This window comes from Sciurus vulgaris (assembly GCF_902686455.1).
Source record: "Sciurus vulgaris genome assembly, chromosome: 12".
NCBI classification, from domain to species: Eukaryota; Metazoa; Chordata; class Mammalia; order Rodentia; family Sciuridae; genus Sciurus; species Sciurus vulgaris.
In genome coordinates, this window is record NC_136473.1 from 76,736,228 (window position 1) to 76,751,747 (window position 15,520).

The 15,520-nt window shown below is 39.3% G+C and overlaps 1 long non-coding RNA gene across 5 annotated transcripts in view; it reads left to right on the forward strand.

Moving 5' to 3' along the window:
• Positions 1–15,520, forward strand: part of LOC306642267 — a 44,732-nt gene that overhangs the window by 9,020 nt on the left and 20,192 nt on the right. For 3 of the 5 annotated variants that reach the window (XR_013758454.1, XR_013758455.1, XR_013758457.1), the window contains exon 2: positions 8,672–8,809. This is a non-coding gene — a long non-coding RNA (uncharacterized lncRNA). Of the gene's footprint in view, positions 1–8,671; positions 8,810–14,343; positions 14,398–15,520 lie in introns of all 5 variants that reach the window. The other 2 variants (XR_013758453.1, XR_013758456.1) reach the window with 1 other exon arrangement.

The window sequence follows — 15,520 nt, forward strand, 5'->3', positions numbered from 1 at the left end:
GTTCCTTTGGAGACCAAACCTCAACTTGAGTATTGGTGAGGACATACCAGACTCAAATAGCCCTATATGTCATTATCAGTTGCCCTTAGGGGCAGCCGTGTGGTTAAAAATGGTCTTTGTTGCCTCTCTGAAGTTCTATAGTTTAACTCTTTTATCCCCTCTTACAGAGAAGTTATGTTTAAACTGATTACTTCTTTAATTACCATTGTTTTTTCTTAAAAGATTTTTATCTGGAACCAGCTATGTGGTGGCGCAGGACTATAGTCCCAGTGACGTGGGAGGCTGAGGCAGGAGGATTACAAGTCCGAGGCTAGCCTTAGGAATTTATTGAGGCCCTAAGCAGCTTAGGAAGACCCTGGGCAATTTTTTAAGCCCCTGTCTTGAAATAAAACATAAAAAAGGCAAGGTGGTAAAGTACCCCTGTGATCAATCCCTAGTACCAAAAAAAAAAAAAAAAGTTTTATCTGGAAAATAGCCTAAAGAATTAATCTACAATACAGAAAACAACTTTTAAGCAAATGTATGTAAAACGTGAATTTCGAGTGTACTTAGGGCTGGGGTGTAGCTCAGGGGTAGAGCACTTTGCTAGCATGTTTTAGGCCCTATGTTCCTCTCCAGCCCCATAAGAATATGATTACATATGCAGCTAGAGAGGAATGTTCTTAAATATTTTAGTACATATGCTCACATTACTTAATATTATACAATTATTAGGAGTTATATGTACAAATAAATTTGTAATGGACTATGAAGTGTTTTATTAAAATGCTAAAAATTCAAGATGAAAATAATATAGTCTACATATAACATGATAATCTTAACTAGATTTTGGCATAGAACAAAGTTAAATAGAAAATATTGAACAAAATCCCCAAATATTAATTATGGATAATGGGGTATGTTCATGGATTTTTCCTCGTTCTATTTTTATGTATTTCTCATACTGAACATGTATTACTATTACAGCTAGAAGTCTTCCTTCACTTTCAAAGAAATCCTGTTAGCTGCTTCATGATTATAATAAGAAAATATTTTATTATTCTGGGTTGTCTTCTTTGAATTTAGAGACTTATTTTTTTTTTAAAGCAGATACTCTACTTGAATGTCTTATAAGTAGAGTTACACGTTCCCTTTTAATTATATCTGTTCTTTTTTTTTTTTTTTTTTTAATCTTTCTCCTTGGTAGAGAGGATAAAATGCAAATTGCTTCTGGGCGTCCTGGCAGATGTCCAGCCCTTTCCCGACATCACTCATCCCAGTCTTCGCTGAGATCTTGATGAATCTCATCTCAGCTGCCAAAAGAAGCCCTTGCTTGGTCTTCTCTTGTCAAGTGATTATGTGTCCAGATTAGGCCCTCACATGCTCAGCAATTACTTGTCATTTCTGTTGGGTAAAGCCCAAGCTTCTTTGCCTTCTTTCAAGGCCCTTTATAATTTGATATTAGACCTTTCCTGCCTTGCTCTCCCTAGTGCCATTTGTAGATGAACAGAACATGCAAAATACATCTCGGGAGTGCTGCAGTTTACCACCTGGGCATCTTGACTCACTTATAAAGAGTGCCCTGTCCCCCCAGCTTGGTCCAAGTAAATGCCTCCTGGGCCATCAGCCTGAGGGGTTCTCCCCCTTTTCTGAGTTCTTACAGTAACCCGTGGATCTTTCCTAAAGAACGCTTGCATTCATTTGCAATATCTCTTCTGAAAAATTGAGTTGTCCCTTAAATCCTAGGAGGTTGTTTTGCTCTGTTTGTACTTTCCTCAACTAGATTATGAAGCAATTTGACTCATTAGGTAATAGCACAGACTTTCAAGTCTTCTGTTATATACATTGGAATTCTGCCTCCATCTCCAAGGAGCTCCATTACCCAGACAAGTGACTACATTTTAGTGGGCCTCAGTCTCCTCATTTAAAAATACAGATAATAGTAGTATCTGTCTCATAGAATTAAGTGAGGTAATATAAGGAAAGAACATGGAACAGAGACTGGTGTGCATGTAAAACCCATTAAATATTAGCTATCATAGCTGGTATTAGAAGTTATTTATTTGGGCATGGTGGTGCACACCTGTAATCCCAGGGACTCAGAAGGCTGAGGCAGAATGGTCAAGAGTTCAAGGAGAGCCTGGGTAACTGAGTGAGGCCCTACTTTAAAATAAAATAAAAAGGGCTGGGGATGTAATTTCAGTGGTAGAATGCTTGCCTAGCATGGCACAGGCCCTGGTTTAATCCCTAGCAACACACACACACACATGCGCGCACACACACACAAAGTTATGTGTAAGAATTATATTTAATATTTCTTTAGACAATGTTTTACTAAGAAACAATGATTAAAACTGTCTACATTTGTTGACTACTTTGTTAATGAGACTACCTTTATATCCCAAGCTGGAAAATCTTGGGGTATATATTAATATTCTATGATATATATTAATATTCTATGATACTATATTATATGCTATACATATATTATTTTGCTAAATGTATCCAATACTTTGCATAGCACATGACTTTGTATTTTTTTTTTTTTTTTGAGTTTTGGGATGTGTGTGCATGCATGGATGTGTGAGTGCACACAGGCAGTTAGAAAGCCAAGTAGTGGGCTGGGGATATAGCTCAGTTGGTAGAGTGCTTGCCTCATAAGCACAAGGCCCTGGGTTTAATCCCCAGCACTGCAAAAAAAAAAACAAAAGAAAAAAAGAAAGAAAGCCACGTTGTATTTACATACATCAAACAGTAGTTCCCTGACCCAGCATCTCCCCTAAAAGTAGCAATATTCATCATTTTTACCTGTACTTTTAGTTATATATCTTGATATCTCCATTCTTTGTCTTACTATTTTTTATTGATTTTAGATACTATGTGTTTACTTCCTATTATAGAAGATTGGAATTTAACTGTTACACTCCCACCTGCCCCCACACTTCCCATCTCTCTCTGTCCCCAATATAGTTTACAAATATACACTTTATAAATTAATGTTCAGTGCCTACATTATTAGTACTTTGTAAATAAGTTAACAAATTGGCATGTGGTGCATTATTAAATTTCCTTTTTCTTAGCAGCTTTTAAATATTTCTTTCAGGTGATAATGGTCCCATTGTATTGTTTGCTCCACTTTTCTGTGGACCTTTGGCTAACTTTGTATTGAGCCACACATTTTCTTAAAATATGGTCAAAGACATTAGATATTTTTTTCTTCGTCCTATATATAGTAAAGCCCTCTGATGGTCCCCTCACCAGCCTCCAATTCAGACTTCTTTTATCTTGGGACTTTTACCATCATCCTGAGAATTACGTTTGCCTCTCCTTATTGTTCTAGATGGAGTCCCTTTTCTTGGATCCTTGTCTTCCTTTTTTTGTATTTCTTATTTTGATGGTGTATGTCCTCCAAAAGCTTCCTAAAAACAGTCACAAAGGTAAATTTGTTTCAGTTTTGTGGGTTTGTTTGTTTGTTTATTTATTTATTGGTACTGGGGACAGAACCCAGGGGTGCTTTACAACTAAACCATATCCCGAGCCCTTTTTATTTTTGATTTTGAGACAGGGTCTTGCTAAGTTGCTTAGTCTTTCTAACTTGCTGAGACTGGCCTTGAACTTGTGATCCTCCCTCCTCAGCTCCTGAGTCATTGGCCTTATAGGTGTGTGCCACCATGCCTGGCTCTTTTTAAGTATTTTTAATGTTTAAAAGTCTTTATTCTGCCCACAAACTTGATTGTAATTTTGTCTAAATCAGAAGTTAAGAATCTGGCTGGGGTTGTAGCTCAGTGGTAGAGTGCTTGCCCCTCACTTGTGAGACATTGGGTTTGATCTTCAGCACCACATAAAGATAAATAAATTAACAAAATAGAAACATTGTGTCCATCTACAACTAAAAAAAAAAAAAAACATTAAAAAAAGTTAAGATCTTTTTCCTTAAAATTTTATAGGCATTTCTTCACTGTCCTCTATTTTACAAATTACTAATTTTCAAAATTGGGTTTACCCTTGTTCCAGATTATTTATGTTTGGTTGTTTTTTCTTCTCCAGAAGGTCATGGTTTCTTCTCTTTTAACTTTGGCACTCTGAAGTTTTCTCACAATGTGCCTTGTGTTCATCTTTTTTCATTCCCTGTGCTTGATCATTCAGTCTACAAAATTCATGTCTCCCAGTTTGGGGAAATATTCTCCTTTTAATCTTTTCATAATTGTTTTCTGTTCCCTTTCAAGACTCTTATTACTCAGATTACTAGTCCTAAAACTCCTATTTGTTCTCTGATCATTGTGTCTTTTCTATTGTCTTATTCTGTATCATTTATTTTTAATTGTTCCTCAACTGTATCATCTAGTCCTATTGTATTTTTTATTGCTATGATATTTTTAATTTTCATGAGCTCTTATTCTTTGAATAATCTCTCTTTAAATTAGCATCCTTTTCTCATTTCACCAATATACATATGTGTATATATATATATATATATATATATAGAATATCTTATTTTGTATCTGATTCTATCAATTATGCAGTTTTGTTTTGGTTGTAGGGTGTTTTTTCCTCCCTCTTCCCTCCCCCTTTTATCTCTCCTCTCTCTTTCTCCTTCTGCTCTTCTTCTCCTTCTCCTCCTGCATTATCTGTTTATTTTCTGATTTTCTTTTTATCTGCATTTATTTGTGAGTTTGAGCCTCAGTTTTTTATGTTGGAAGCTTCCCCAAGTGTCTTATGGCCCATGCCTTTGCTTTAATATTTAGAAGTGAGAGTCCAAAACACTATTTGCAAACTGCGAGTGTGTAGTCTCTACTGCTTTCCTGGTTGGCATAAGCTTGAGGTGATTGGTCAGGGAAGTTGACAGTGTAGGAAATAACACCGCCTATTGTCATCTGAGAGCATCTTCTTACACAGACTCACTCATGTCTCTCGAAAGAAGTCTTCTAGAGCCATGCCAAGTGTGGAACAGAGAGGTATGATAAGCCTGGCTACCAGCATTCTGCAATCCAGGTTCTCACCTTTCAGTATTTTCCATCCTGACCTCTGTTCTTCCACGCTCTGGCATTCGGGAGTCCAGAGCTACTCCCTGCATCCTTCAAGGTAGAAGAGGATAGTCACCCACTTGCTCTGCATATAAGAAGGGTCCTTCAGATCTCTCCACTTCATATAGACCTTCAGCTGACCCTGCTTTCAGTTCCGTCCCTTATCCTCATCTTCAGAGGCGGTTGGTGCCTCCGGTTTCTCAGCCCCTCTAAGGCTCTGCGCCATAAATGACTGTCTACAGCCGAAGGTTCAGCTCCCTACCCTTGACCAAACAGGTAGTCATTGTTGACTACCTGTTATCAACAATGCTGTTGACACTCTCTTGTGTTTTTATACCTTTAAAAATTCTTTTACTATCATTTTAGTGAAGTAGCATTTTGAAAAGAATGAAAATTAAAAAATAAAAATTGTGTGTGTAGAGTGTATATATATATATAAACACATTTATACATTGATATGTGTATATATATATATATACATATAAATCATTTCATATGATGTTCTCTATTACCACTTAAAGGTGGAGAGTGCTTTATAAACTACTATTTATTTAACATCTAGTTAGGAACTTGGAAAAAACTGGACTTGTCAATGACAAATAGAGAACAGAGGCTTAAGTTGAAAAAAATCTTCTTTGCCCTTAGGATAGAAATATCCAGAAAATAAAGCAAGTTGTGAATCAGTATTTTCCTTTTAAATGGCCTGGAGAATCAGCTTTTCTTATGCTATCTAAAATGCAACAAAGCACATCAGTACTTGTCTGAAAGCCAGTTCTCTTGTGAGTTATACAAGAAAATCTTCAGGTTCTACTCATGATTCTTAATTAATGAAATCCCTTGAAAAGAATGCTCATTCAAGATCTGGGTTCTGATGGAGATGGCAATGCTTCTGATGGTAGAACTAATTTTTACTCATTAATTTAGTAACTGACAAATGGTTACTAAATTAACTGCTTTATTCCAGGAAGTAGGATCACTGGTCATTTGATACCAGTGTCTTCCAGTTAAGCAGCAGGCACCTTGACCCATGGGCAGACTTCTTTCTTCTTTAAGCAGCCAGTCCAGGTTTGCCAAGGATCACAGTGCTAATCTGTGCAGGAAGCACTAATATATTAACTTCTAGTTGGGGCCCTGTTTGACAAAGAAAGTTTTCACAATTTCAGATGTGTGATTGGAATCTAACTTTCCACAAGGAGCTCCCAAAGTAAGATTTTTTTTTTTTTTTCTGAGGTGATATTAGCATGTAGTTAGCAGAAAAATCAGACTAAAAGATGTCGGTAGTTTTAATTTAGTTGCTGAAATGATGAAGCTATCCATTCCTTATGGACTCACACTAAAATAAATTTTTTAAAATATAAACAGTCCTAGTGTGAATTCACTGGATGCAGGTTGAAGTTGGTCAAGCCTTTGTCTTCATTACAGATGCAAATATTTCCAGCACATGTGATTTTTCCAAATCCCACTAATCATGGAGAGCATCTTTTAATTTGGAAGTGTATCTTAAAGAAAATCTGAAGACTGGTTGTGTTTCAGTGTTTCTAAGTGAAGCCTTTTCAGCTGTGGAGGAGTGCATTTTCAGGATGAGCAGAGGCCTCGTGCAGAGGTTCAAACAAGTGGTCTGCATGTTGGAGCCAGCACATGTGTCAGTCATTGTCTGGGATCCAGCCTCTCCCTTCCAGCTCTGGGTCCCATCCCATCTCTGATACTCTAGGGCATTTCCTAGCAATTGTCTTCTCTCATCTGCATCATGAGTTTTTTCTCTACTGAATTTTTTTTCTTGTAAACACACATCTTTCTCCGATCTTCAAAGAAGCAACTTTCCTCTATTTTGGGCCACTTCTCCCTTCAGCCACTGCCCTATTTCTTACTTCCCTAGGAATTCTTCGGCAGATTTGTGATACTTACTAGGCCTAATTTTCCTGCTCCTCCTTGAACCTGTTGAGCACTTTGATTCTTAGCAATCTTTCTACAATCAATCACTCTAAAACCGCTCTCATCTGGGTCACGAACGATCCTCACATTGCTAAGTGTGCCTTTCTTGGGGCTGACAGCAACCTATGTCCCAGATGACCACTTCCTTCTCCTTAAAGAACTTTCTTCTCTGAAGTACCTCATTTTCTTGGGGTTTCTCCTATTTCCCTGGCTGCGAGTTCTCAGTAGGCTTTGCTGTCTCCTTCTCATCTCCCTCAATTCCAAATAGCGGTCCTTTGCCCTTCTCATTAGTAGGCACTCAGTTCCCCGATAACTCCAATCTTATGTCATTAAATGCTCTGATTCCTCAACTTTTATGTCCAGTTTGGCTCACTCCCCTGGAATTCTAAACATACAGACTAGTTTCCCAGATGTTGAGTCCACTGGGAGATCTAATGCACTTTTCAAACCTAGTAGGTTAAAAAAATGAGCTCCAGTTTTTTAATACGCCCCCCAACTTCACAGTTTACCATATTTATTAATGGTAATCCAGTCATCCTTGATCTGGTTCAGGCCAAACAGAGTTGCTGATGTCTCATTTTCCTCTCACACTTCTCAACACAACTGTTGTCTGTCTTCAGAATATGGACCCAGTCGGACCTTCTCTTCGCCCTCCACCTGTACCGGTCCTACCCAAGCAGCCAGTATTTCTAGTCTGAGTTACTGCAGTGGAGTCTTTTTCCGGGGTCTCCCATCCCTTCCCTTATTCTGTATGCTCTCAACGCGCGAGCACAGACTCACTGCTCTGTTCCAAATGCACCAGGGGCTTCCTGACTCATCCAGAAAACGAGCTCCAACCCTCACAATGCTGACAAGACCTGAAGAGTCCTGCTCTCCCTTATTTCTATGACTCCATCTCCCCAGACTCTCCTTTCAGATCTCACTGTTTTGGCTACACTGGCTTTTTGAGCTCCTTGGGCAAAGTCCTACCCAGAGACTTTGACTTTGCTGTCTTCTCTTAGTGTGGATATGAAGAAAGGTACCAGTGTGGCTCACCTTCTTGATTCCCCGAGTCCTTTACTCAAGATTTTTTGGCAAGGCCTTTCTTTCCCATTGCTCTTCACGGAGCAGCCCACACTAACATTATCTATCCCACATTCCTCTTGATATTTCTTCAATGCTTGCCTGTCCACTAAGCAGACTGTATATTTTACCCATTTAATTTATTGTATGTGTTCCCACAATTGAATCTAGGCTTCACTCCAGGAAAGGACATTTGTCTCTTGTTCACTGCAAAATCTCCAGATTCTAGATTAGTGCCTGGTACATAGTAGTTGATCAATAAATTTTATGCACGGGTTTTTTTTTATTACATGAAATTTCCTGTAAAACAGCATGTTTATAGTTTCTCCTGAAATATCAGATTTTGTAACACCTGGGGTATGTCTTCCCTGGCTAACAACCTGGGAAGGGGTTGCTTCCTTCAGATGTGGGTGGTGCATGTTTTCAACCCTTCCCGTTGTCTCTCACCCATGTTGATTGTACATTACCTGACTCTCTTCAGTATAACTCATTTTGGTCCCTTTTGTGTTGGTAGGGAAGCCATACTTTTGGCTTTCTTTCCAGAGATAATTTTCAAAGTAGCAGGAAGGAACTTAAAGGAAAAACTAATTTCATTTACGATTGCTTCAGGGTTGCTCTAAAGTTCATCTTGAGTCTTTCAGACTGAACATCTGTACTCTGTGCCTTCTCTTTAGGTAATCATCAACTTTTGTGACCTTGATGAACATCTAGACACTGGCTTCCAAACTTTCAGCTGAGCTCCACACTTGCATAACCAACTACTTAACCAAGACCACCACTGGGAGTCGTCAGATTCATCGCGAATCCATCCTGTAAGAAGGCTGTTTTCATCTCCCTCTAACCAGCTACTCAGACCTCTTCTTCATCCCCCAACCAGAATTCCATTCTCCCCATTGTGTCTTATAATCAATAACAACAAAACACCAGGTAAATTTGGCCATCCTCTATAGTCATTCTAGAATTGCTGTTTTTTCCCCTCTTTTCCAACATATCTTTCATTCACCAATTTTTATGACTTGTATCTTCTGAACATCTTGTATTTTCTCTCTCTTTTTTCTTTCAACATCAACTTTTTTTTTCTTGGCCTTTTATAATAATCTCATACTTGGCCTTCGGGTCTTGAATTCCCCTCACACAACTCATTGCCAGTCCAGGTTCCTAACAATACCATCCAAAACATATATATGAGTTAAAATAAATCTTTTTAGAATATATATAAGAGTGTGTGTGTGTGTGTGTGTGTGTGTGTGTGTGTATGTGTGTATAGTCTTGACTTTCTATATAGAATCCAAACCCCTTAACCGTGGTGTCTAAGACCCTCAGATCATCTTCCTGTTTACCTTCCCATGTGTTATCACCCACTTCTTCCTTCCATACACCCTGTGCCAAAGCCTGTCTGTACTATTTCCTCTTCTCTGAATTCTGTGCTCTCTTTACCTCAACTGCTTTGCCTTTTTCCTGTGATGCCTTTCCCTTACATATGTGTGTAACTCCTATTAGTTCAGAATGTAGATTAACTCTTACCAGCTTCACGAAGCCTTCAATGACCTTCCCCCATGCACTGCACTGCATTCTATTACAGCATTTAACAAAGATTGCCAATTATTTGTTCATATCGCTAGACCATGGTCTCTCAAGGACAATAATAAAGCATTAATCATTTTTATATCTCTAGCAACTAACGCAGTGTATGATGTATAAGATATGCTCAATAAACACAAGAATGAGTGGATAAAAAGTTGTTGAGGACAGAGAGTTTGTTCAATTTCATTTCCTTTTACTAGCAGTCTCTGTTGCAGGGATTGTATATGTACTAGTCATCAAGTCATGGGCTTATGATAATAAAAGAATAAAATAACAGATCCCTTAGCTGTATACAAATGATAAAGTATTTATCAGTCTTTCCCAGGAATTGTGAAACATAGGATCTGGGTGTGGTATGTTACATGCTATGTCATAATATTAAATATAATATGGACTGTGCAAACAAGTGAACTGCTCTACCAGGCACAAGCAGCACATGGAATCTAAAACTCATGTAGACTCAAGGAGCAGGAAACATGATGTAGAAAAATGATGCAAGCATGAGAACAAATGACCTGCCACTTATAAGATGCTAATTCATTTTCTTTCTAAAGTTTTCTAAAAGAAAAAAATTTCTAAAATACCAACCCCACCTCACCAATCCCATGATGTCTACTAGGAAATAAAAACGCTGCATTTGTTCCACATGGTCAACTTCAAATCATCGCTCCTCCACCCTCTCATAATCCGCATCAGGAGGCAGTTCCTTGAGTAGTGCCAGCCTGGGCCTTCTGCTGGTCGTCAGCTGGCGACCTCTCTTCACCACTGCTCTCGATTCATTGACAGCCCTGGCACCCTGGTGGCCTTCCTTTCCACGGCATCCACCCATTCGTCAGAATGACCTCATACCCACATTTGACACTCTGAACACTTATTTCCCCATCTTACTCATTTCCAGTGACCTCCTCTGCTCCAGCCGCTCTTTCTCAGACACACCCTGGAACTTGTTACCTGGAATTGCTCCAACTCTGAGCAGACTCAGACATCACTCTTCAAGCATCACGTTTAACCAGTTACTCTTAGTCTGTCATCCCCCAGTCTGCTATTCCTGTGTCCCCATGGAGACCTGTAATTCATGGATTCCTTTCTGTTTCCCTCAGTGGTTATCTTCATTCCTTCTCCTGATTGACAGCCATGATCTGTCTCTTCTCCCTCTTTATTGCCAAGAACCTTCACTCTCCTGTCTTCTTGCTCTTTGTTATACCTGCCAGATAAAATACCAAAGCTGGAAGAACCTCACTCTTCCCTTTTTAAACCATCTGCTGGAGAAAACAAGACAACCAAATGCACACAAACTCATCTCAGCTGAACGTTCATTGCTTATGCTTCTAAATCAGCTTTCTCACACCCTCCACCTCACCTGATTTCCACTCTTTTCAAGTCTCCACCATTTCCTCCAACACACCTTTCCCTGACCCACAGTGGTAGATTTTCCCTTCTCTTTAGCAGATGTAAGGCCAGCATCAGCCCTCTCCACAAACACCCTCTTCAAGGGTGTAGTGGCGCATGCCTATAATTCCAACAGTTTGGAAGCCTGAGGAAGGAGGATCGCAAGTTCAAGCCCAGCCTCAGCAATTTAGTGAGGCCCTGAGCAACTTAGTGAGAGCCTGTCTCAAAATAAAAAATTAAAAAGGGCTGGGGATGTGGCTCAGTGGTTGAGCACTCCTGGGTTCAAACCCCAGGACCACCTCCAAAAAAAGGTTCCCTTTGCTGGTGTTACAGGGGAAGGAAGGGTTTGTCACTTAGCCTTTTGGAAGCTGCTTCTCTGTACTGGTTGTTTCTCTTCACCTTTCCCAACTCCACCAAGACAAACTCTTGCTGCACCACTGGCCACCTCCTGAAATGCATGGCTAGAAGGAACAATTGTCAAGTTTAGGAAGGAAGAGGTCATGGCTGTCTTGCCCACTCTGTTAGTCTAAAACCTAGAACAAAGTTTGAGAGATGTGAAGATATCAATAAGTGTTTGAGCAGTAGAGAAAAAAGATATAAACTGAGGTAGTCTCAACCTTGATTTTGCCTTAGCTATCTGTTGGGTATGTTTGGTATTTTCTTCTGACAAGTGCAGGCAATCCTTGTCTTCATCTCCTTTCCTTTAGCCTCTTATCTGGTCCCTTTGGAGTTCAAGTGAGACTCCTTCAATGCCCATTTCCTCTTGGTCTTGAAGCTTTTGGTCCACTCATGACTCACGGAGTAAGTGTGGACCAGTCAGGTAGCTCTCATTTCTGCAGAGTGCTATATTCCTGCCACTTACTCCAAACTCTATATTTAATAGCAAATTAATATTTATTTGAACAACAGGAACCAAATTCATGTTAACACCCTCCATAATTTATGCAGACTAACCTCTCCCTGCTAGCATATGAACACACCCTGTTCAAGAAGCTTAAAGTTTCAGAAGGCAGCAATTCCTTTCCATGCCTAATAAGAAAGGAGAGAAGTAATAGCATTCCACACAATAATAGAGCCCAGAGCTGTCGACTGCTCTAACTATAAGACCAGAAACTCCCACTGTGGATTGCTAGGACCTGTGCAAAATAAACAACTTTTTATCTCGGAGGAGCTAGCTAAGCCCATCATCTCTGGAAGAGAAAGAATCATCCTCTTTGAAGAGGTATTTCCCTTCAAAGCTATGCACTTTTTCACATTTCTACTTTGTGATTGTTTTACTCTGTCAATTTGCAGTTTATCTGAAGTTTGAGAGAAGGATGATTTTTAGCCTCAATTCCAAACATGTGACCCTGTATGCAGTTGCTTTTTGTAATAGTAATTGATGTGACATCATAGCTATGGGAGAATTAAACATTTTCATGTGCAAATATGTAAAGTTAGAATACAATTGTGCATGCTATTATGAAAATGTATCGTTGGATTTATTGGGAAACACTCAAACTGTCATAACCTGACTCAAGGGGTTTCTTTTTCTTTTCTTTTCTTTTCTTTTTTTTTTTTTCTTGGTACCAGGGATTGAACCCAGGGGTGCTTTACCACTGAGTCACATCCCCAGTCCTTTTTAAAATATTTTATTTAGAGACAGGGTCTCACTGAGTTGATTAGGGCCTTATTAAATTGCTGAAGCTGGCTTTGAACTCGAAATCCTCCTGCCTCAGCCTCCTCAGCCACTGGGATTATAACTGTGAGCCACTGTGCCTGGCTCAAGGAGTTTCTTGAGCCAGCATACTAGACCTTACTCTAGGTCATGCTCCCAGGCCCTCAGTTGCCATCAATCTGAACCAGTGGTTTCCAACAGTAACATTTTTAGGATGTTGTGGTTTTTACCACTTGATCTAGGAAGAAATTAATGATTTGGTTAGGTTGCAAAGTTTTTAATTAATCCTAAAGACATCCTCAAAATATCTGATTTTTTTTTCAGTGTATAGTATATGTTAGGATACATCGTAGTGTTCTCAGCATCCATGTGAAGATAATGCATCATCTTTGCCAATTTATGTTCTCAGTGCTCAGGGAAGGTCATAAGAATAGTTTGTACAAATCAAAGTTCTTATAATAAAATGTAACAAGTAGTGAAATTTTAAAAGATAACTTGATATATCCCCAATTATTTAACCTTTAATGCAGATGTAATTTATCCAACATTTTAAAAAGTAGGTCAAATACTTTCCCTTATCCTCCGCATAATAGGAATTTCATATATATATATATATGTATATATATATATATATATATATCCAGATTCATTAAATAAAAACATTCAGAATCAAATCATAGAGGTGTTGCGGTTATTTCAAATTTAGTGCTTGCTAAAAACTTGCCAGGAATATGCTGGCCTCTGTGGAAGTCCTTGTAACCAGGCAAACATGACATTGCTATGGCATTGTCTCTTGAAACAAAATAAGTCCGCAAGGTCTTTGGGGAGCTGAGGCCACTTTGGACTTCAGATCAAACTGGAGTCTAAAGGAGTCAACCAGAAAGTACACACTGGCACACCCATGAATAAGAACACTTGGCTTCCTCCTTGAATATTCTAAGTGTAATTTGTTCTTTTGCCAGGGTTGTCTTGTTTACAACAGAACAACTTGAAATATTTATTTTGGAAAGCAATATTAACTTATTAGAGTAGACGACTAAAAAAGAAAGAGGTGGAAAGCTGTGTTTCCTCTGGCACAAGGCAGAGCCTAAGTAGGGAGCAATCTGGAAGAGATGTAGGTAAACTCTAGCGAGCACTTTGGAGCTGGGTATAGGCAGAGGGAAGGACTCAGGTGTGTGAGGGTGGGAATCGTCTTCAGGGGTGAGCACACTGAAACAGGCATTGCTAAAGCCATCTATTGAGATTTAAGCTTATGTAAAAATGCTACCTGTAGTAAAGGCAGGACATTTCTGCACAGCTGGAATTTCATTTTCCTTTGGAGCAACAATTCCTACTCCCCCAGCACTCCTGGCCCAGCACAAAGTTCTGGACTGAGAATCAAGAAATGTGAGTCGTAGGACCAAATCTCACATCATCTCCTAGGCTTACTTTAGGAAAGTCAAAGAATAATACAATCACAGCCTTGAAAGGAACTTCAGTGTTTTCTTAATCCCATCGCTTCATTCTACAGTGGCTGGAAGGGAGCTGAATGCCATCCGTGCTTTGGTTTTTCCAGTCCGTTGAAGGTATTGATCACTTTTGTCCCCATCACAGAATTGCAATGAGAATCAAAGGCGGTTTGAGAGTATCTCACCCCTGTGGCCTCTTTCTCCCCTGGCCTCTGTGCTATTTATTGTTATGCCTTTGTTTCATCTTGGTTTTGTTTTTTAATCCCAGGCTTTCTGGTTGCACTGCATTTCCAACTTTTTTGGGCTTACCTAAATTGTGAAGGTAAGTTTGAAATAAAGAGCCTATATTAAGTTTCCAATAAAGACCTGAAACATACTATTTGCTGAACAGATAATAATACCTAAAATGCACCATGAGATTACTCTATACCAGCTACGAGGCTGTGGTTTTCAGCAGTTCTTAGACGTGGGTTGCCCTGATCCATGGACAGAAGCTTGGGGCCAGAGGTTAAGCAGCTGCCTCTAAGCGCATAATTAGGAAGTAATGGAGTAGAGACCACACTCAAATTTCTTGGGCACTGAAGCCCTTGCTTTTCCATGCAGATATGCTCGATTTAGTTAAAAATGACTTTGAAGTGTTAGACATAATCACAACAACCATTGCATTTCTCCAAGAGGCCTAGGAGATGGTGGCAGGAAAACTCGAAAGCAGCAATGGAAGAAAGAGCCTTTGGTATCACTGAAGCCCACTGTGCCATCTGGACAACTACCATACATCTCATACTCTAAGGATACTGCAAAGGAGATTTCATCCAACCTTATCTTATATCCCCTTCCTCAAACGTTTTGCTTTAAAATAGTATGTTTCAGGTTGAAAGCCAGCTTCTGACCTTTAAATATATATAAATGTGTATATATACATATATATTCTCAGAATGAATTTAGGAAAAATAAAAGAGCCCATACTTAAATGCAACCACCATCCAAGTGTCTTCCAATTTGTACTCTTCGGATTCATTCTCTCTCTCTCTCTCTCTCTCTCTCTCTCTCTGGTGTGGCCCTGTAGTCAGCTCAGACAGGAGACTGGCTCTCAACACTTGGTTCCATAATGAGTGGAAAGCTACGAGCCACGCCCTTAGGGAGCACTTGAACCCTGCTCTCTGCAGCTTCTGCACTTGCACAGGCGCTGGCCACCAAGGATACCTGGCATTAAAAGCAGTTGCGGTTTTAAATGGCAAATCCTCCAGGAAAAGACTGTGTTTATGTCTTTCTCTGGTTTTTCTACAATTAGCTCCTTTTCAACCACTACTCCTTAAATTGCTGCTTGTTAGAAAAGACAGTGTCCTGAAACAAAATTCTGAAAACCAAATCATCTCAGCTGGTGAAATATGAACTCTAGGCTTTCAATTCATTCAGTACATATTGATCATCTGCTGTGTACGGTG